This window comes from Canis aureus, chromosome 8, assembly GCF_053574225.1.
Source record: "Canis aureus isolate CA01 chromosome 8, VMU_Caureus_v.1.0, whole genome shotgun sequence".
NCBI lineage: Eukaryota > Metazoa > Chordata > Mammalia > Carnivora > Canidae > Canis > Canis aureus.
This window is the reverse complement of record NC_135618.1, coordinates 12,852,862-12,876,327: the sequence shown is the minus strand read 5'-3', so window position 1 is coordinate 12,876,327 and position 23,466 is coordinate 12,852,862. Positions and strand designations below refer to the sequence as shown.

Below are 23,466 nucleotides of genomic sequence, written 5' to 3'. Positions count from 1 at the left end.
AAGTTAATCAACATGGAGAACCTTCACAACAGTGCCTGGCCAAATATACTTGTCATATTTTACAACCAACTTAGTTTAATCCTCTAAACTGGAAGACACTACATTCAGAGAAGCCCTTAGACGGGATTCATTGCAGGCTTATATAAAGTTATGAGTTTAGAAGCTCCTTGAGTTCCAGAGTTATTTATCCTCAGATAAAAGCATCATAATCATCTAAATGAGTAGTATTACAGAATGATTAAGGATACAGACCTTGAAGACAGATGAGTCTGGTGTGAATTTCTACTTTAAACAACTGAAAGACTGGATGATCTAGGATAAACTACTTCATCGCTCTGACCTACCATAAAGTCTGAATGACTACAGTCTCTCAAATCCCACCTTAAATTAAAACACTTAGTGCAATGGAGTTATAAGTAGCACTCAGTAAAAGGTAGTATAAGTAGTTTATATTTTTTTCTTCCTCCCCCTTTTTCTCCTTCCTTCTCCTTTTACTTTCTTCTTCCTTCTCCTCTCCCTCCTCCTTATCCTTCTTTTTCATCAGTATTATTTTTGGTTCCATAAAGGAAATGAAAATATTCTATGATCCAAAGTGTTTTCTAGATATGTAAGTGAACCCTAAATTTGTTCTTTACATTTCATATAGATGCACATTAAACCCAGTGACCCCATATAAGCTGACAACTTTGATTAAGGAATTTTCAATTTGAATTTGACTTAATTTTTAGTTTAAGTGGAAAAATCTGGTACGGAAGGCTTTCTCCCCTCTGCAATTCTGTCAAACACTGTGATCCATAGAGACAGAATGGGGAATTAAGCCAAAGAAGCACACCAAAAGTAAAAAAAAAAAAAAAAAAAAAAAAAAATTGTAGAATTGAACCCAGAAGCAATTATTAAAGAACTGCAGCAAAAATACGTAATCAACACTGCAAAGCCAAATGACTCCAGTATCCTATATCGGGTGAATTTGAGAGTGAAATAACTTCCACAAAATAAAATTCTTAAGGATAATGAATTATAAATAATACACTCATTAATCTTGATTTTGAATGGGGTTCTAGAATATTTGAGTTCTAACACCTCTAGAACAACTGTCAAAGTTCTCCACTATATACTGGGTTAAAAATTAATCAGCAATACGTTTTATGGCTTTTATGTGTCATATTAGTCTAATCAGCTGCTAACCCTGCAGAGATAAGGGCCAGAATTAGAGCTGTCAGAGGTGAAGTAAATTGGAAAGAGAAATGATCAATTCTTCCTTTCATAAAAGACAACATAGATGATTAAAAAGTAATTTTTCCCTTTTTTTTAAAGATTTTATTTATTTATTCATGAGAAACACAGAGAGAGAGGCAGAGATACAGGCAGAAGGAGAAGCAGCCTCCATGCAGGGATCCCAATGCAGGACTCCATCTCGGGTCTCCAGGATCACACCTTGGGCCGAAGGCAGTGCCAAACCACTGAGCCACCCAGGCTGCTCGTAATTTTTCCTTTTACAAGAAGGACCCAGTCTCCAAAATTTCATAGGTTGAAATAGGCTCATTTATTCCTTTTTAAGGATCTGGAACAGTCCATGAAGCAAACACAGAATGGAACAGAATAGGTTTAGCGGAGAATGGTGTTCCAACTCATGCTCTGTAGAATTACAAATGGCAGGGCTTTCCATTGTGATTCATTTCCTCCTACACATCTGCAAAGAATTGTGCAATATGTTTAGATAAATAATACTCATTGTGATTTTATTTTCAGGGTCTAGGAGATTTTAGATTTCTTAACTCTTTATTATACTGAGTTAATCAAGGCGATGATGGTCTCCTGAAGAAATTATTTTCTTAACATAAAAGTGCAGTTAATGGAGAACACCTGTAAAACTTTAAACTTTTGCAAACCAACATAACTTCCCATGCATGCAGCAAAGATTGACCATCATCAAACACTTTTGGGTAGGGGGAACAAGTTAGAAAATAATGTACATTCAGCTTACACCACTAGAACAGGGCCATCTTTACCAGGGTAAGCATGGGATTCATTAGCCTAACACCCTCAAGGCAAAATTGTAATGACCTCTGGATCATAACAAGGTGGAGGTCATGGGAGAGTCATTTAAATCAATTCCTAACATAAAGTTATTTATAAAAAAAGACACAATTGAATTGTTTTGCGCATGAATGCTATAAAATATTTTTATTAAAATAAAAAGAGTGATAGAAAAAAACAGAAAAGGAGAGAAAATATCTCAAAGCAACCAAACATATTTAGCAAAGATGAGGCCCATTCTATTTCCCTGGGGTGAAAATGTGTGGTTTAACATATGAGAAGGATATTTCAGTAGGTGTATGTTACCCATCATAGCTGTACCAGCAGGAGCAGCTAAAGAAAACGGTCCATTAGTTTTGCCATAATAAACTATTTTTTCACTGGAACACTCTTGGGATTCTTTGACATTACTTCAATGTAGTTATTGGTGGATGGCTTCAATAATTGGAACTCTCACAATCTGAAATTAACATTTTCCATATCACTTTGGTATATGTTAAATATGAAACTTGATTTTAAGGGCATCCTCTTCACTATGTGTGACTCTAAAAGGCAAGATTGTAAATGTAAAATGCTCTCTATGTTTTTGCATTTTAGATTTGCATTTGTTTCTCAAATTAGCATGTCAAGCCACCTATTCAGTATAACTTTATCATGCTCAAGGAAGGACTAATGAATGTGAGTTAACAGCTCCCAGTTGGAGTCTCCAATGTGTCTAACTTATACCTAAGGCAACAGCCTCCACACAAGGGAGTTCTCTGAAAATATGTGCCCTAAAATGTACAGGCATAAATGAGAATTGGATGAAAGTCTTCACTGAGGTTAAAAAAAAAAATTCAGCACCTAATTTTGCCAAGAAACAGAGTTCTTATGATAAAAAGAAATCATACTCTAACACAGAAGTCAGGCACTGAAGCAATATAGATAGGTTCAGTTGGAGAAATATACAACCATTTAAGGAAGAACAAAGAAGAAATGTGATTTGTGTATACCAAACACTGCTTGGAAATTTTTCTTAAAGCGACAAAGGCTGTGAGACTTCATCTGACTTTATGTCCTCTCTAAATATCATGGATAAGACTGAAGCTCAGAGAGGTAGAATGACTCCTGCTGGTACCCACAGCTCATTTAACTCACATCTCCAAATTCAAATCCAATGTTCTACTAATCACAGCAGATGCTTCTTTGGGCAATACATGGTAGCACATCCCTACTTGACAAAGTCTTGTGATGCACACTATTACTGTCTTCTCAAGACTACAGTGAATTGGGGGAGGGTGTAGCCTGAGGGATGACAACTAATTTCTTACTTCCTTTACCCTTCAGTTGTGTGATTTAATAAAGAAATAATCACTGAGAGACCAGGAACTTAGAAATGAAGTCTAACTGAAAGTCTGAGAGAATAGGCAAAAAAGAAAAATAGTCATTGTATTAGCTCCATGGGGTATGAGATGACAGTTTCAGAAAGAAAGAAAGAAAGAAAGAAAGAAAGAAAGAAAGAAAGAAAGAAAGAAAGAAAGAAAGAAAGAAAGAAAGAGAAAAAAAAAGAAAAAAGAAAAAAGAAAAGAAAAGAAAAGAAAAGAAAAGAAAAGAAAAAAAGAAAGAAACCTTCCCATCTCTTAGAGAATGATCTTTTGAGAAAAAATAAAAGAAAAGAAACAACAGTCGGGAAAATTTAAACAGCTTAAGTAATGTCATCCAAGAAATACTTATTGACCATTTATGTTCCGTGCACAATGCTGGATACTAGGTATTGTACAAGAGATGGCAAAGCTCCTGTTTTTAGAAGTAATAGTAGGACCTTAATTGAAGAATCACATTATTAATTCAACCCACATCAAGTGCTCTATGAAAGGAACATGGTTCTACGAGGGGTCATAACAAATAATTCTGACATAGCCTGGAAGGTCAAAGAAGTTTTCTTGTACAAATGGATATTTGATCTGAGATAAAGGATAAATGAGAATTAACTAAGCTAAATGGATGAGGCAGAGGAAGCGACGTCTAAACAGCTAATAGGAGAGAACGTGTGAGATGGGTCTGTGAGCCAGAGACCATGTGAAGAATTTAGGTCTTTGTAGTAGATTGATTGCATTAATGACCTCACTCTATCACACTTTCCTAAATCCATGCCTTTCTTTTACTGCCTTCCTACGATGACTCGGAGCTTGCCATGTGACTTACTTTGCCCAACAGGATAGTGGTAAACTGGATTTAAACAGGCTTCAAAAAGCACTTGCATGTTGCTACTTCCTTTTGCTCCACCATGAGAACATGCTTCGGCTAGCCTGTTGAATGAAGAAATATGAAGCAGAGTTGAGTTGCCAATTGTCTTTGCTAAGGCCCACCCAGACAACCTGACCTCTAGCCAAATACCAGAGAAAGTCTAGCAAAGTTCAGCAACTCAGCTTCGCTTATTGGTAACTAGTGATTGAATTCTGCTAAGCCCCCAAAATCATCCAATCCATCCACAGATTTGTGAACTAAATAATTATTTAATGTCTTAAGCCACTAGGATTTGTGGTTGTTAGGCAGCATCAGTATAGCTCTAGATGGCCGACACAGTGGTAAATGCAAAAAATGAGTATGCAGTGGTATATGGTGTGCATAAGAGTGGAATGATTTTCAGGCTGTTGTAGGTGATAATAGCAACTTGGACTAAGTAACAATGAGGATGAAAACAAGACCACAGTATCAAGGCAATTTGGATTTAATTCTCTAGAAAATGATAAAATACTAAAAGCTTTTAAGCAGACAGACAGTAACATGAACAAAGCTCTACATAATTTAGGAAAATTAAATTGACTATGTTTTCATAAATGGATTACAATAGAAAGACAGAACAGAATACAAGAACAAAACATTTAAAGAAAAAAAAGTTAAATGCCAGAAGAGTATCTCTTCACAACATGAACTTCAATGAACAGCTTAATACAATGAAACCATTCATTCTGAGGCCCGTATGTAAGAATAGCTTCTCACTCTTAAAAAGCTATTCTTTCTAGATGTCAGTAGTTTTATTAAAGGCCCTTTAATAGACAGCCCAATCTCAATTAGTTGGAATCTTGAAAGTGGAATGGAATCCATGGATTTATAAAATGAAAAATTAGTTCCAAGACCCTTTTCCATTTGGTGAGCTTGTAGATAAGTCATTAATATTAAGATATAAACAATTTAAAGGATATAGAGTTTGTTTTAATGTTCAAATTCATATTTTTGGCAAGGGCTTTTTAGAGACTGTGAACTTAATATGTTAACAAGTTATTCCTTTCTGACTTACTAAGATTTTCCCAACCCCATCTTCACAACCATAATAGAAATCATATCCCTTAATCTAAAGAGACACATTATATTCTCTCAGTGAATGTTTAACCACTCCATAATGTTCATGGGTATAATATGGAACAGAAATTGCTTAGAAGACTAAGCAATGGGTTTTAATCTTTTCTCTGTTTGAAGCCAATCCCTCCAATTGTGCATAAATCCCATTCCCTTTTGCCTATTTAAAGACATCAGTCCAGAAATTCCTTGAACAGCATAACTTCAACCATTCTTCCCTTTTCCTCCTACGTTTACATTTGTCTCTTTCTCCTATGTAATTGAAATCAGTGTTCACACATACAGTTATATCTAAATTCTTAAAGAAAATCTCTTGTTCCATCTTCTTGTCACTTTATCTAATGTTAGGTTGTACTTATTAAACAACTCTAAGGAAGTAATCTGTTGTTTTAGTTTCTAATTCTCTCTTCCCCTTCTCTCTCACTCAAGTTGGGTTTTTGCCTCCATCATCCCATTGAAACTATTCTCATTATATTTAGTACTGATTTCCATATTGGCAAACCAATGGCCACTATCAACAGCACACCCACTTCCTTGAGAGATTTTCCCTGTTTGTACTTCATACCACTCACTCCCTTGCTTTTTATTCTTCTTTACTGGTTTCTCTTTCTCAGTTTTGCTTGTTGGGTTCTTTTTTTTCTCTCTCCAACCTCTTAATGTTGGAAGACCCCATGGTCTTGCCCTTGGTCTTCTCTTCATTGCCTCCATTCATGTCTTTGGTGAGTTCATTCCAATCACTTGGATTTAAATATAACTCCTATGGCATCTGCTCACAAATTTTTATCTCTAGCCCTGCTCTCTATCCCAAATATTAAAATTTTATCTTTGTCTATTTAATTATCCACTTAAATGTCTAATGAACATCTCGAAATACACATGCCCTAAAATAAACACCAAGATACTCCACCTGCAACCAACTATATATAGGGATATGTGTAGTTGGTTCATATATATCCTAAACTTTTCTCTTTTCTTTTTCATGCCTGCATCTATCCTATCAGTAAATTCTGATATATATCCAGAATCTCATCACTTCTTTTTATCCCCACTGCTACCATCCTGGTGTGAGCTACTATCATCTGTCACTTGAATTACTGTGATGTCTTCCTGATTGGTTTCCACTATTGTCTTCTGACAGTCTATTCTTAACACAATATCCTGAGAAATGCTTTTAATTATTTGAAGCAAATCATATAATTCCTCTATTCAAAAAAGTTTAATGGCTTCATTTTAATCAGTCTGAAAGCCAAAATTCTTTAAAAATACTGATTGGCCCCTACCCCTGTACCTGAATCTAGTTATCTTTTAATCCTCTCCCAATGTTTTCCCTTCAGTACAGCTATGAGATCTCCTTACTTTTCCTTACTCATGATGAACCTACTCTCACCTTAAGGAGTTCATTCTAGCTGTGTTCTTCCATTAGAATACTTTCCCTCCATATTTATACGTCACTAATTCTCTTTCTTTTAATGTCATCTTCTCATTGATGCTACCCTAACCTCAATATTTAATATAACAGTCTAGCTTCTCTCCTTAAACCTGGGCATTCTTGATTCCCCTTGCCCTACTCTACTGTTTTCTTTCTCTCTTCTTTTTCCATAGCACTTATAACCTATGAACAAACTAAGTATTTTTCTTATTGCTTATATGTTTATTGTTTATTTTCTGTCTCCTTCCTCTTCAACATAAGAAATCTGAGGCCAGGGCACCTGGGTAGCCCAGTGGATGAGTGTCTGCCTTTGGCTCAGGCTGTGATCCTGGGGTCCTGGGATCGAGTCCTGCATTGGGCTTCCCACAGAGATCCTGATTCTCCCTCTGCCTTTGTCTCTGCCTCTCACTCTGTGTCTCTCATGAATAATTTTTTTTTTTTAATCTTAAAAAAAAAAAGAAATCTGAGGTCAGAAATCCTTGTTCCATTCAGTGAAATATTGCCAATAGCAAGCAGGGTAATAACACATAGAAAACACTAAATTATATGTTGAATGAATGAATGAGCAAAGTGATTTTTTGATGTATTTCAAAAGACATCATTCCCAACTAAGCTTTATGCGTGTGTTATGAAATATTTCTGTGGTTAAAATTAATACTTTTTCTATTGGCTTATATATCAGAAAACTTCTTTAATGTGAATTAAGGCATCCTTGCCTCACTTTTCTCCTTTTTATAATTTAATTGCCTACCATTACTGCCACTTTGTATGCAATGTGGAGGCCCTGCCCTCACTGAATATAAAACGTAGGATAACTGACAGTACTGAGTGACTTGTGGATGTGGGGAGTGTGCAATGACAAATAGAAGTCAAAACCCTCTGAGATAGGACAGAAATCTAGCTGAGTGATTTACCCAGAGTTATATAGTGAATCACTAACAGAAATCCAAGAATGGGATTTGTATTTCCCGGTGAAGGTTATTTGCACTGGTTGAACTTACCACTTAAAGTCTCATTCAAAGTTCAAAGAAGTTAGTGGCTTGCTTCCACCAGGATCAGACACCTGAGGCTATAAGCTCCAGGTGATGTGTCCTGTTCATCACAGGTCCATGTTAATTAGCCTCTATGGTTCGAACTTCATCATCCCACTTGCTCTCTCTAATTATATTTAGATTGAGAGCCCAAGGTGTTTAAATCCATGCATTTCCAGGCATGCTTTATAGCAATGCACTTGGTATTTATGTGTGTGCATACACACACACACACACACACACACACACAAAATCCATGATATGGTAAAAATTCAAAGAAATCAGAGATGGTGAAGAATAGTCTATGGAAAAAATGAACAGTATCATGCTGACTTTAGCAAAAGGCACACTTCAACTTTGCTGTTCTACCTTTCTTCTTGTATCTATCATGTATGAGTGCAAGTCCTTATATTTTATTTACATTTTCTCTGAATTTTGCTCAAGAGTTATTCTATGCTTAGACAGTGAATCCTCACAGAGACTAACCCACTAGATCACAGAATATTTCAGCTTCCCATAATCTGACTCCTGATTCTTATCCAGACATAACATTGATGGTTATAAATGCAAAATTAAGGATGGAAAGAAAACCATAGAATAAATGCAAATAAGTGAATGAATAAGCATGTATGATTAAATACTGGGCAATTCTCTTTATTAAACAATACCAAATAAATGGTGGCTAATATAATAAAACCAAATGGTGGGAAGGAATTTCTCTTTCTTACAGTAGTTTATTTTCAATATTTTAGTATTCAGCATGTTAATAACTTTTACATGTTCACATGTAATCTACTGCCCAGTTGATACTTACTTTATGTTGAATATTGGATTCTGTTGAGGTTTAGCAAACTATTTACTTCGAGGATGACATTTGTAGAAACAGTATTTGAAACTTCTTCAATACAGTGATTCTAAATTTTCCACCATATATATCCAAAGGTTGTGCTTCCTTTTGTTCACAACTTCTCAAGGACCATATCATTTCTTTTCTTTATCCATTTTTCAGTAAATTATCCTCTGTAATACATATTATTTATCTCTTCCCAGTTTCCCTCACAATTTTATCTTCTGGTCCTGAATCTTCATGCATTATTTGTGCTAGAAAAATAAAGAGATGGGTAGCCCTTCATTTATTCAAAATTTTAATTAATTTATTTAAATTATACATTTGTTTAAAGCCTGTCTCAAATGTTCACCCATGTCATTATTTTTATAATGACAATATAATTCCTACTAGGGAAAGAAAGAGCACGTTAAGTGATTTTATAGAGTGATAGCATTCTTTATGCAAATAAATATAAAACATTTTAATAGTGATAATAATGGTTATATTAGATTTTCAAATTCATTTTGATAATATTGAATCAGTCACAAATCAGCTATGATGAGTTCTATAGCATAGGAATATTAAAAAGAGGGCTGAAAGTTCATATTTTTTTATGAAGCTTGCATCACAAGAATAGTGAGAGGCTGCCTCTCTCCTCCTGAAATGTGGCTTGATGCTGGCAAGCTTGTGCTGTTTGATTTGAGGGACCTTAGATAGAAACTAATCTCTTACTTTTTCATTAACTTATCCTGTAATTGGAGTGGGGTCTTACTGTCATTTCCCTTTTTTCTGCCTTTATCTTTTAGGTGGTTATAGCAGTACTTTTAAATAACTGGTCAGATACTAAATAAATAATAACAGCCTTTTTAAAATACAATGCTATAAAAATAGAATTCTTAAAAATCTCTCTCCCTCCCCTCCCCCCAAGATAGGAAGCTTACTTAACTTCTGTCCTATTTGGAAAGAATTCTGCAAAAGAACTCTGTAATCCATTCTACAATCCACTTACCCAAATGCTATCTGCAACATTGACACAATTCCAGGTGTGGTTTTGTTTTTCCTTTTTTAGTCTATAAGAAAAGAAGTGGTTTTTTAAAATATATTTTAAGCATAGGTTTCTAGACACAGATAACAGATATCTGGTGTCTTGAAAAATTGCTTAGTCAGGTCTACAATGAATACTTTTAAACCAAGGGACAGATTTCAGTTAAGGAAGAATGAAGATAAAAGCATGGAAATCTGGCAAAATGCGTTCTGGAGTGGATTAGAGAACGTGCTTGTTAATCCAGTGTAAAATGTCAATATAAGGGCAAAACTGAGGAAGCCAGAGAGTGACGGTGGAGCAAGGCTTAGGACACATAATGGGGCCAAATCTAGATAAAATTTAAGGTCAAAGAGAGAGCTAGAAGAGACCCTGACTCTGAGTCAAGCACACATCCAGATAGACTGAGGGAAAATTTAGGGGCTGTATGTTAAATTGCTTTTCTCTGAAAGAGGAAGAAGTGAAAAAGTCTGCTATGAATGAAAGAATAAAGATTCTAGAGAGAATGCTATCTGGATGCTACAACAAAAGAATAAAATTATCTACAGGCTAATAAGATGGTTTTTCTAATATGTCTAGCATGTCTTATTTCTTAGACTCTGTGTTTCCTATTATTATCAACATTTAGCTATTCAATTAATATTTAAATATTTTGTTGATATTGCCCTTCAATATGTAGACATTCTGGGAAAACAGGCATGTGAAATAACTAGGATGATCTGAGTTACAGTGCCCTCCCCCCTATGCAGGCCACACATATCAGGAATATGGTGCCTAGTTGCAGATGTCTCATTGGAGGGCAATTGACAAATGAAAAGCATCCACAGAGTTAGCAGCATGTTGAGGGCTCTGGCCAAGCCATCTGAGAAACAATTTAGAAAAATAAAACTCTTCTTGCTAGAGAATCAAAGAATTGGAAGGACTCCTAAAGGTCATCAGTCCAACTGCTTGCTATGAGAGCTCTCAGATTCTCCTGCAGATGCAACACAGAAGTTTTTACTGTCGTTGCTGAGATTAACCCTTCCATTTAAATTCTTTTTCCTTTTTCCAGGAAGAAAGGGTCTGTAATAGAGACAGCTAGATAGGGGAATATAATTCCCTCTTTCTTTCTCTAAAACTGTAATGTTGAGATTTCATTATACAACAATTATCTTTCTGTTCTTTGAAACACAAGAGTGTCTTTTGCCTAGTTTTCAAGATCCTGAAGCTTTGCCCTACACTATATATATATATATATATATATATATATATATCTCCTAATTTTACTTCTCTCCACAGTAGTCAGGCTAATCTCCTCATTCCATTCTTTATGTCTCATAGGCAAGTTGTTCTAATTCTATCTTAGTGGCTATTTTGGGTTTCTATTGCTGTGTAGTAAACCACTGCAGATATTAGTGGCTTAAAACAATATCTTTATTTCTTATTCTCAAGATTTGGTAGATCAAGAATTCAAGGATTCAGGTGCAATGTTTTGGCTTCAATTGGCTTCACTAAAAGTCATTCATTTTGTAGTCATCTTTCAGTATGAGAAATAAAGAGTACATCTTTTAGTATGGCTTTACTGCATTATCTTGTATGAAGGTATAAACTTATTTAGCCAGTTTCTTATTGATGAGTATTTAGATTATTTCTAATGTTTTCACTGTTGCTGACACTGCTGTAATTAATGCCCTTTGATGACTCATTTGGTTTTCTGTTGGGTAAAGTTGTAGAAGGGAATTGCTGAAGAAAAATATAAGTTCATATAATTTTAGTATAAATGGATAAACCAACCAATAAAAGGTAATTCAGCCTGGACCAGCATAGGAGGAGACCATAATTGCTTTCCTTCTTCATGCACAAATATGAACTGCTTTCAGTTCTCTTGCTCTAGAGTATTTTTTAATACCAGTGACACATATTATTGTCGAGATTTCTGGGTATTCATGTAAATGTGTTCTTCTAAATGACACTTAAAATGTTTATAGTTGTGCCATATAGTACCACATAGCTTTTCACCAAGTTAAATTTATAGATTGATTTATGGCAAATAAAAATTTTTATAATATTGAATCTCCTCACCAAAAAAACATATAATGATTGTGTTATTTTACATTTATATAAATGTTTCTTTATAGTCCTAAGTTTTATGGAGTTATTTGATACAGTTTTCTTTTATGCTGCAATAACATTTTTTCTTATTATATTTTCCTATTATCATTAGTCTGTTTCTATTAGTAGTATATAAGAAAACTATCACTTTTTTAATTTATCAAAATTGTATACAATATCAGATTTTTATATTAACCAAATATTGGACTACTTCAATGACTTAACTTTTCATTCAGCTTGTCATTTGACTAATAAAATTTTTTAGGCAAGCATTTATATTATGCTTAAATAATGATCTTTTGAAATCTGCTTTTAAATCAATAATGCTATTTACTTTTTACTATTTCAATGTTTTATCACATTGGTTAGATGTGATAAAATCCAGTTGCATAATGTTAAATAGCTTTTAACTCATTTGATACTTATGAAAATGTATTTCTTAAAAGAAGTTAAATTTTGTTGGTGTCAGTGACTTTATGACATGATGTCAGGCACTGTATTGATTACCATTGTGTGGAATGAAAACTGAGACTAGCTGGCCATATTTCTTCTAATGTGCAATGCATGCAGTGGTATTTTAGGAAATCATAAGACTGAGAAAAAAGAGCACTGACTTCTTTGAAACAATAAATGGTTCAATTTGAGATTTGAGGATTGTAATTAGTTTTTATTTTTATTTTGATTATTTTGTGTTTGTTTCTCTTGGATAAAAAGTAGTGTTCTAAAGAAAAATAGAGGGGATCCCTGGGTGGCGCAGCGGTTTGGCGCCTGCCTTTGGCCCAGGGCGCGATCCTGGAGACCCGGGATCGAATCCCACGTCAGGCTCCCGGTGCATGGAGCCTGCTTCTCTCTCTGCCTGTGTCTCTGCCTCTCTCTCTCTCTCACTGTGTGCCTATCATAAATAAATAAAAAATTTAAAAAAAAAAAATAAAGAAAAATAGAGGAAAGTTAGAATAGTGGGCAAGAACTGAGACTGATGAAGAAGCCATAGATAGAACTTGAGTGATAATCATGGGTTATGAGTTGATAATCAAATAAGAAAAGATGGAGAAAAGATGTGTGTAACTTAAAATAATGTCTCTCTTGTTATACTATTTAATTCTAGCAATTCACAGTATGACCAGCCCATAGAAAGTGCTTAATAAATATTGTTGAATGAATGAATGGATGGATGAGGAATCAGTGCAACTATATGGACTAGGTGCCCATCTTTAACCCAAATGACAGGTCAATCCCCATCCAAATTATTCCCGCAGGTGCATTAAGGTCTAGTGTTAACATCCTCACTCCCAATCCTGGTGAATATGTGACTCAGCATCCTCTTCTCCAAAACTGAAAGCTCTAATTCGTATTTTAGGACTGCATCTGGTTAGAAGGGAAGATATGGGCAGGACAAGAAAAATAATTATCTAGTTTAACTGAACAGGTTCATGGTGTTCCATGCCATTTTTCTCCTACTGAGTTCTTTTAAAGAAAATGGGAAAGTAGAAAAGTATGCAAGTTGATGATAGGAGAGATATCAAACTATTTACCATTGGTTCAAAGTTGCTTGTGATCCATAAAAATACAATACTTTAAACAAACGGGGGTAAAATACATGCATCATGTAAAACCTAGTACCGTTCCTCTGAAGCAAGACTACAGAACTATTCACATGAGAAATTTGTGTAAGGAAAGTTGCTATCCATATCACACCACCGAAGGAAGCTTTTAGTCAGGACCTGAAGAAATGTGTGTCGAAGATCTCTGAATTGCAAAGTACATTTCTAAGGCTCAGTAACTTGGTAATGCCTAAATACAGACTTTCTGACCAGGAAGGTTTGGAGCCAGAAATGCACTGATGATTCCGCCAAGCTTTAGGGTACTCCTTTCAAATGCCCCAGTATTATACTTCCGCATAAGCCGAGAAGCAACATCAAAATATATTAATTATGACAAAAAGTTCTGAAAACTTAAAACAAAATCCTGTGGCAACAAAAACTGAATAAGGAGATTTCACATGCTCTGATTTACTCATAGCTGTGGGCTTCTTTAATGCTTTTCATATGGTGCATTAGTTCAAACATCCCAGATTACTGAAATGCATATTACTGATTTAAGTAAACTTCTGTATAGACTTCTTTGTTCTTTTTGCTAAATTTTGTCATATATTGGAAAGAATGTGGAGATAGAAAACTAGGTTCTACACTTAGCTCTGATTAGCTCAGTGTTTGTTGAACATGTGATTCATGGAGCCTAATTTCTCTACGACCTAAATATGAAATGAACTGGTTTATCTTTAAACCTGATCCTAAAAGGCCTTTCTCAATTAGGTAAGAAGACCAAGCAGGAGAGGGCCTTGATATGTCTGACTTTTGAAACTTGAACTTAATAGGGGGTAACTGAACTCACTGATGTGAAACCGCTATATTTTTAATCAAGCAGTCTAACCAGAAAATCCAAATTAAGGGGAATGGAGTAGGTCATAAATTGAGATAGGGAACGTGGTTACAAAAAAAATGAGACATTATTTGAAGCAGAAAAACATATATGATGTTGCTCTACTTAATAGGTCAATTCAGGGCACTCTGAGCAATTCTATTTAGGTGTGTGCTTTGAGGGTTGAGTGGGAGAGAGTTGCAGGTAAAAACACTATCATTCCTAAAAAAAAAAAAAAAAAAAAAAAAATCTGACATACCGTTCTCCCAAAACTATTATGCCTAGCTGTCAAACTCACAATTCTCAGCAACATCTGAAAAGCCTCCAAACCACAGGTTGTATTAGCTGGGTTTGGCTGGGCCAGATAAGCTCACAACCTGCTCTATGGTGGGCTGCGGTGAGGTAATTGCAAGAGATGTGGAGGAGATCATGTAGAATGACACCCACTGGCTTTATCTATATGACCAGGCACAACAAAACAACCCTAAAATGGGTTCTGTCCAGCCAATTCTGCTTCTTTGGCCATATCCATTGCCTGTTTGGATTGTGGGTACAATCTGTTTGAAACTCTGTTGGAGGATAACTTTCGAGAAGGTCTGAATCAGCTATGCCAGGATGATCTGTTGTGTGCTGTCAATGGGGTCATTACCCTCACTTCTGTGGCAGAACTGTTGACTGTGAAAACTCAGGTAGGGGGAAAGGCTCTTAGTACAATCTGGATTGGGCTACTGATGATGCCTGGAGGTTTCTGGGAGGCTGGAAGATTAATAGAAAATGCTCACTTAGAACCTAATGGAAGATTTCCCAAACACCCTGGGGAAGTCTATACTTCACTTTCACACTTGCCCACTTGGGATATGGGAAAGAGGAGATGGAGGAAACAAAGCCAGGAGTAGAAGGGCAAGGGTTCAATATATGTAAATGTTTCTACATAAGTTGATATAAAACACATGACTCTGAATGACTTCCAAAATGCTTGAATCCTATAAGACACACAAAAAAATGAATGATCTGAACACCATCTGTTTGTCCTTTTGGTACATGTGGTAATGGTCACTTATCTGACTACCTGTGGATATGGAAATGCATTTGAAATAATGAAGGACCCTCTGCTCTATTATAATGACAACTACCAGTGACATTTGTAACCTTAGCAGCAGGTTAGAAACTATTTATGTCCACTCCCATTAAGAATTTTACCTCTTTTGACACATCCATTTGGTTCTGTTTGAAAGAGAAAATCATTAGTCTGACCTAAAACCACAAATGAAGACCAACTACTCTCAAGTAATTTGCATATGCTTAACTATTTATGAGTTCCCTGCTGAGCATCAAAAGTGGTTATCAATCTACCTACACCCCAAACTTCTATAGAACATTCAGTTTCTGTTAAAAGCATGTTCAATTCCCTATGAAATGAAACTTGAGGTCAGAAGCATAACAGACAGTACTTTCGTTTCCTTGGGGAGCATTTTGGCATTTTCTGCAATGAATAAAGTTTATCCATTCACCGAGCAGATATTTATTAAGTAGCTACAATATGCTGAACACATAGTTTAATTTTGGAACATGTTTAGATCGTCAATAGAGTAGTGTATTAAAATCGATCTTGTTTATCACCATCTATTTTTTGACCAGCGTTCACAACCATTCCCTCCTCTTACCATAATTCAACTTGTCATTTGTTGATAGATGGGCTAGATGACAAAATTTGGCAAGCTACAAAACATGGAATATCTCTTATTTGAAGCATGTGTACTAGTAGAATATTGAGTCTTTAAACCTATTCAACATAACCTGAAATAACAGTACTTCAATATGTACTTATCTTTCTTACTCATTTATTTATTTCAGGTTTTCTTTTTTGAGGGGAGGGAGGTTCCATCTGATCTAAAATAAAAGCAGCAGTTAATACTGTTGTATTTAATATCATTTCAGTACCTACAGTGATGATGAGGCAGCAATCTCAAGGAAATTACTGCTGTTGCAAGTAAATAAGTTATTTATTCCTTTGTTGAAGGAGTTACACTTCCAACACGCAATGCCTTAAACTTTGTTTATTTTACAGTTTTGATGCAAATGACTTGCCATCTTAATCTGGGAGTACATCAGAAACAGAGCGTTAGAGTCTTTGTCAAAGCTACTAATGCTCAGCATATTTTCTTAAATCATATGGGTCAAATAGCAAGAAGATTGTTTAGAAAGTGCAGACTAGTATCAGAGAGATTTGGGAAAAGATAATTTTACTTCTGACCACTAATGACTTCTGAAGTCTTTAGTTCACAACAGTAAAAATGTTTTAGAAACAAAACAAAAACATGTTTACTGATACTTCTTTCAATAAGTCTTTGCCTTTTAGTATAAAAAATAGAGTGCATTTCGGGTTTTATTTCAACAGTGTATAGGGTCTATTGGATTCCAGCTGACACTGCTGAAGACAAGTTTTAAGATTTTCTCTTATGTGATAAAAATTCATATATAAATTACTTTGTATCACACTTTTGTGATGTATAATTATCAAATAAACTATTTAGGAGTTATATGGGGGAAAGGTGGGGGGAGAAGAAAACCTAAACCACTTTCCCTGGGTTTTGTTTATTTTTGTTTTTTCTCTTTGTTCATAAAATGTTTATAAATGGGCAAGTCTAGGGGAGCTTTCTAATTTGTGGATGGTGGTTCCAAGCTGTGCCTATACAGTTTTATGACTGCTTAGTTCCAAAATGTATAAACACATTACCCTTCTACATAGCAAAATGCCCAGGAGAAGGCAATGTAAAAGAAATGAAGCAGAGGAAAATATATTGCACCATTTTCTTTCTTTCTTTTTTTTACATTTAATTTAAAATTGATATAAAGTGATTTCAGCTTTGAGGAGCTACTGAATACTTTCCACTTGCTGTTTCCTTGTTTTATCTCAGCTGCACTTGTCCAACAAGCGAATCCTACATAACTTTTGAGAAAGTCCTCACAAGCAGGTATTGAAGGAAGACATAGTATCTTCTCTGAAAGTCAGCAGTTGAAATTCCTAGTATTTATTTTGAAGCTAAATGATTTTTGGTTTGAAGGGTGTGTGTGTGTGTGTGTGTGTGTGTGTGTGTGTGTGCGCGCGCGATTCCCCATAGTCTTAACTTTGCAATGCAAACCAATTTTTCAAAAGGACCTGCAAAGTTCAGCCATCTGCCAACAAAATGCTTGCACATCAGCTTCAGAACAAAATGACTGGAGGTCAAATTGCTGTAATGTATACCAAATATACTAAAATACTATATATATCCGAGTAGTTTGTATGCAACTAAAGGAAATTTCCATGTTTAAGAAGTGTTATTGTTGTTGTTGTTGTTGTTGTTGTTGTTTGGCTGAAAAGCGTGAATTTTCGATGAAAACCCATGATTCTGTGTTGGTTAATATAAAATACGTGAGGAAGAATCCAGGAAAGCTTTTGACACATAGTAGAGTTCAGGTAACATACACTGAGTTTGAAGCTGAATGTTATAAGTCCTCAACGTATTCCATGATTTTCAGAAAAATAGCAAAGTATATTCCTGCTCATACAGAAGAAAGGAGGCTACTTCTTATCCAAACCATAGAGATTAGCTTAACAAAACTTTTACTCTGGTACCAATTCTACTGGGAATGTGGCTGTGCAAAGAACAACAAATAATCCAGACTTGGTTCATGAATATGAGTGAAATTTAGAGACATGTCACATGGTTATTGCCCATCTTGCCCTGTGCAGCACAAACACAATTCTTGAAAGGTAGTTGATTGCCACTTTTTCTACCTCCCATTTCCTCATCAAGGAACTGAATAATCTGCTCACAGAGTGGCTTTTGCCTTCACTCTTTGTAAAAAATTGTTCATTCCAAAATCCACATGTAGGTCTGTCAGTGGTCAATGAAAAGATTTACTTTCATGACTCATTTTTTTGAGATCCATTTGATACATTATCTTCTCTCTGAAACACACTCTAGGGACACTGGATGGCTCAGTGGTTCAGCTCAGGGCATGATCCTGGCTCCCAGGATACAGTCCCAATTTGGGCTCCCCACAGAGAGCCTGCTTCTTCCTCTGCCTATGTCTCTGCCTCTCTTGTGTGTCTCTCATGAATAAATAAATAAAATCTTTAAAAATAAAAAAAAGAAACTCATTCTAACCCCTTTAACTGATTTAGTTACTTCTTCCTTTGTTTTCTCATAACAAGTTGTATAAACAACTTGTATAAACAACTCTCCTGTTATAGTTATTCTAACAATAATTATATGTTATGATTTATCTTCATATACAGTGGCTGCTCTGGCCAGATGTTAGACTTTTAAAAAGCAAGAAATACTTATTCATTTTTCAACACTAACATAGAGTACTGGCCATACTGGCCATATTGTAAAAGTACGATAAATACTTATTATTTTTTTCAATAAATACTTATTAAGTGAGGGAATAATGGAGAGATTTCTGACTAGTTTTGGAATAGTCTTGTTGTGTTGTTCTGTGATGTAGTGTGTTTTATCATTTACATTTGAAAAAGGAATCAGATGATGACACCAATAGCAATGGCATGGCTTTCTCTTACTAGCATACAGCCTCCCTGGAATACCATGTTTATCATGTTGAACCTCTGCACCATCATACATGTAACTAGTAAGGTTAAGCATCTATGAAAGGCAGTCATTAAAGACTCCTTTTCATAGATGTAGGTTATACAATCATCACTATGCCTTTGGGGATAGTCTAGCATTTTTAACACGCTTTATTTTTGCAAATACATTCCACCAAAACTCATATATTATATAGAGGAGAGTGGTCTTTGATAGTATGAAGTACAATTACTTTACTGAATGTTCCAAAGATGGTGAATGGAAGGAATCAAGGAAGAAAGGAAGGAAGAAAAGTTTCCTAACTGTATTTCTATTTTTTTACCAGAATAAGGAAAATATTTTAAATTATAAAATCAGATCAACTTGATGGTATATATGTTTAAAATGCCTGATTATCAAAAACACCAACATGTAAATTAAAAGCAGAAAGTCAAACTATAAAATAATTATAACAATAATTCAGGTAAAAAGTTATATCCTTAAAGGAAAACAAAAGCCACTTAGAATTAAATTTAAAAATAGACAAACACCACAGACACATACACACATACACACACACACACACACAACCAACAAGTCTGAATGAGAAAAAAACAGTTTAAATGAGATGATATTGCTTTATCTATAAATATGGTGATAAACGTGGTGAACATGCAAACATGGTAAAATTTTATTTTACTTTAATCTTTAAATATTTTTGGCTTGTTTGAGTTTTATTTAAGTTATAATAATCAGTGGGGACTGGCAGATGCTGAAACAAGAATTCTCACAAACTGTTAGGGAGTCTAGTTATAACAATTTTCAAAATTGGAAAAATACTTGATATTATTCTACTTAGAAGCTGAAATTCTCTATACTGTGCCACAGAAATTCATCATCAAGTAACAAAAAAAAAAAAAAAAGAGAGAGAGAGAGAGTAAATTCTCAGGTCAATTTTTTTTTTAAAGGTTTTACTTATTTATTTGCGAGACAGAGAGAGAGAGAGAGAACTGCAGGGGGAGGGGCAGAGAGAAGAGGAGAAGCAGACTCCCCACTGAGCAGGCAGCCTGACACAGGGGCTTGATACCAGGACCCCAGGATCATGACCTGAGCTGAAGGCAGACACTTAAGTGACTGAGCCTCCCAGGTGCCCCTCTCAGGTCACATTTTTGAAATAACAGTGCAATAAAAGAAACAATTTTTTAAAGTATAGAGCTCACAAGCATACACACCCTGCATACGTACACACACACTACAATAACTTTGAGAATTTTGAAAAAAGATTATTAAAAAAATTCTTCCTTAAATTATTACTAAAAGGGACTAAAAGGGACATTTAAATGACAAAGCTAGAGAGACTGTGTAGACCATAACAAAAGGTAAATACATTTTAAAACTTATTTGTAGATTTGATGATGAAAACTTCTATTTCAAGATGGCATATTGACCACAGATATTATTTCCTTCCCACCAACGATCCTTTTGAAATGATAGTAAAGAAATAAAATCATTTAAATCAAAGTGACCAGAAGAATCAGGGGCAGTGTTGGAGTGGGGATGACCAATAAGACTCAAGAAATTTCATCAAATTTCTGTAATGTGGAAAGCAAATACAGCAGGACTGAACAAGAAACAAGCCAGAGGAAACTTCAGTCGAGACTATAGAGTCCTAAGCCAATTTCTTTTTCATAACCAAGGCAAACAGAAATTAGAAATATTAGTTGCAAAGGAAGGTGAAAGTCAGGGAGTCTCATTGACTATTAGTAATGACTGCAGCCAAGACACTTTGGACTTCTATATATCCAAAGACTAACAGCTGGAAGGTGTCACTATTGTGATAGGAATAACGGACTCTGATCAGCACACAAAAGTTGGGCTCCATCTACGCAATAGGCATAGTACTCTCTTGAAATACTGTGTGACGGGGACGCCTGGGTGGCTCAGTGGTTGAGCACCTGCCTTTGGCTCAGGGCATGATCCCAGTCTGGGGATCGAGTCCCACGTCGGGCTCCCTGTGGGGAGCCTGCTTATCCCTCTGCCTATGTCTCTGCCTCTCTGTCTCTCTCATGAGTAAATAAATAAAATCTTTAAAAAAAAAAAATACTGTGTGACGAACATGAGCAGCCATCCCAGCCTAACGGGTATGACTGTCACATGTTATGAACTGAATGTTTATGCTCCCCAAAAATTCATGTAAAAAATCTAATCCCTAATATGCTGGTATTTGGAGATGGATCTTTGGGAGCTAATCGGGTCATGAAGGTGGATCTCTCATAAATGAGATTGATGTCCTTATCAGAAGGGACCTGAGAGCTAGTTTTCTTTCCACCATGTGAAAATACAAGAAGTCCACTGTCCACAGCTTGGAAGAGGGATCTCACCAGAATGCAACCATACGGACATCCTGACCCCTGACTTCTGACCTCTAGAACTGCTAGAAATAAACATGTGTTGTGTAAGGCATTCAGGTGATGGTGCTTTGTTAAAGCAGAATAAACTAAAACAGCAACCTAGGGCTCAGATCCCATAGAAATGAAGGTTTGGGTCATACCATGAGGTAAGCCACCAACACCTCGTGAGGTGATAGATGAGAGAGTGAAGATAATTTGGATGGATATTGGGAGAGGAAGAGAATGAGCTCCAGTTGTGACCCTGAGGCTGCCTGAATAGTGGAGGCTCCAGTTCAGCCTACTAACCTCTATTTTCTATTTCTCCTCAAAAATTAAGGCTCACATGAGTTATAGAAGGCACACTCCCCATCCTAGTGATCTGTAAGACACATGGGAATAACAATGGTGATAACTAAAAGACTGTTCAGATATCCTGCTGTAGGAAGCAGACTTGATTGATCTTAGCTGCTGCCCTTGTGGTTCTCACCATTTTGTTTGCACTAAGGCCACACTATTCATGCTTCAACCTAATGCATGAGCATAGTGGGGCTTCCAACGCAAGCCCAATCCTGTGAGATACAGGACCCCTTTAAGATGGATCTTTTTGCTCCAGAACTCCCCATTGTCAGGGTCAAATTTTCTTAGAACTGAATGGCCATCTGAGACTATTTCCCCAGCCCTCTTTCCTTCCCCTTCTCTGTCAAACAGTACAGATCTACCTCATGGTCTGAAGATATCCCTATGTCATGTGCCCCCCTCCCCCCACTTTTTTCCTCACCAGTGTTTTACCAATGAATCTCTTGCATGTCTTTTCCTGCCCTGGCATCTATTTCTTTAGATGGACCCAAACTAAAAACATTCCAAATTCAACCTAAAAAGAACCATTGTAGAATAATAAGTAGATACTAATAGTAAAACATTCTATGAAAAAAATTATCAATATTTTTTTAAATCTTAGACTATTAGTGCTGAAAAATGTGACAGAAAAGATAATAGACATAAAGAATTGATACAGAAGGACCAACATCAAAGAATCTAGAAAGTGAACAGAACAGAGAAAGAAGAGGAAAAGTATTTCTGAACACTGATAAGAAACCCAAAATTTACATTGAAAAATGTCCTAAAATAATGAAAAATGATCCACTTACAATTGGGTGTTTTGAATTTTCAGAACACTAAATATAAAGGCAAGAGTCTAAAGCTTTCATATGACAGAACATGTCAATAATGTGATTATGAATCAAAATGCCATGGCCTTCTCAACAGCAGTAGTAGATCCTAAAAGATTATGAAGGCCTGAATTCTAAATTCTGACAATGTTCAGCCTGAAATTCTAAGCCTAAGCAACCTAGTAATCAAGTGTGAATATACTAAGAGCCTGCATTTACTAAGTGGCAGGAACTATGTGAATGATTTATTTAATCTTTAACAATCTTACGAATAGATGCTCTTAATATACCCACTTTGCAGATGAAGAAACTAAGGAAACAAAGGTTTATGAACTTGCTCAAAGGCACAGAACTAATAAGTAGTAGAGTCACAATTCAAGACAAATAAAGTGTAAGTTGAAGTCAGTACTTTGAACTGTATTACATCTTAGTACAAGCAATGTAGTTTATAGACATTTTCAAATCTGCACAATCAGAAAATTTATGATCTATGAGCATTTATTTGCTTACAGAGTTTTTTAAAGATATTCAAGAAAGAAATGAAAAGAAACATAAAACACAACTATGGTAGAACAACTACACGTCTTTCCCCTGATCTCCAAAGATGCCCATGCCTCATTCCCAGGAGCCTCAAATATGTTACTTTATATGGCCTGGCAAAAGGGATTTTGCTTACAAGATTAGGTCAAGGATCTTGAAATAGATTATACAGGTAGGCCCAATGTAATTACAAGCTTGTGGGAGAGACACAGGAAAAAGGAAAGATTTCAAAGGGTTATGCTGCTGATTTTGAAGATAGAGAAAAGGACCTTGAGCCATGGAATGCAAATGGCCACTAAGAATTGGAAAGGGCAAGGGGAGACTCTCCCTTAGAATTTCCAGAAAGAATGCAGTCCTGCTGACCTATTTTGGAATTCTAAACTCCAGGACTATAAGATAATAAATAGTGTTATTTCAAGCTTCTAATTTGTGGTAATTAATTATAGCACTAATAGAGAACAAGTGATAACAAGATGGAGAGTGACAGAGATATGGGGTTGAAGGGGGAAGACAACTCATCTAGGAGAGTAAAGGAAGCTCAAAGTGACAGCTTAGCATAAAGCCTAGAAGCAACCAT

General features: G+C 35.6%; 2 long non-coding RNA genes across 9 annotated transcripts in view; one reads left to right on the top strand and one right to left on the bottom strand.

The window, feature by feature from the left end:
• The window catches only part of LOC144318334 (uncharacterized), a 161,803-nt gene that overhangs the window by 127,730 nt on the left and 10,607 nt on the right, over positions 1 to 23,466 (top strand). The window lies entirely within an intron of this gene.
• Positions 8,550 to 22,438, bottom strand: LOC144318335 (uncharacterized). Its single transcript, XR_013384207.1, has 3 exons — positions 22,329 to 22,438; positions 9,675 to 9,735; positions 8,550 to 8,937 (listed from the first exon to the last, which is right to left on the bottom strand). It is a non-coding gene; the product is annotated as an uncharacterized LOC144318335 (long non-coding RNA).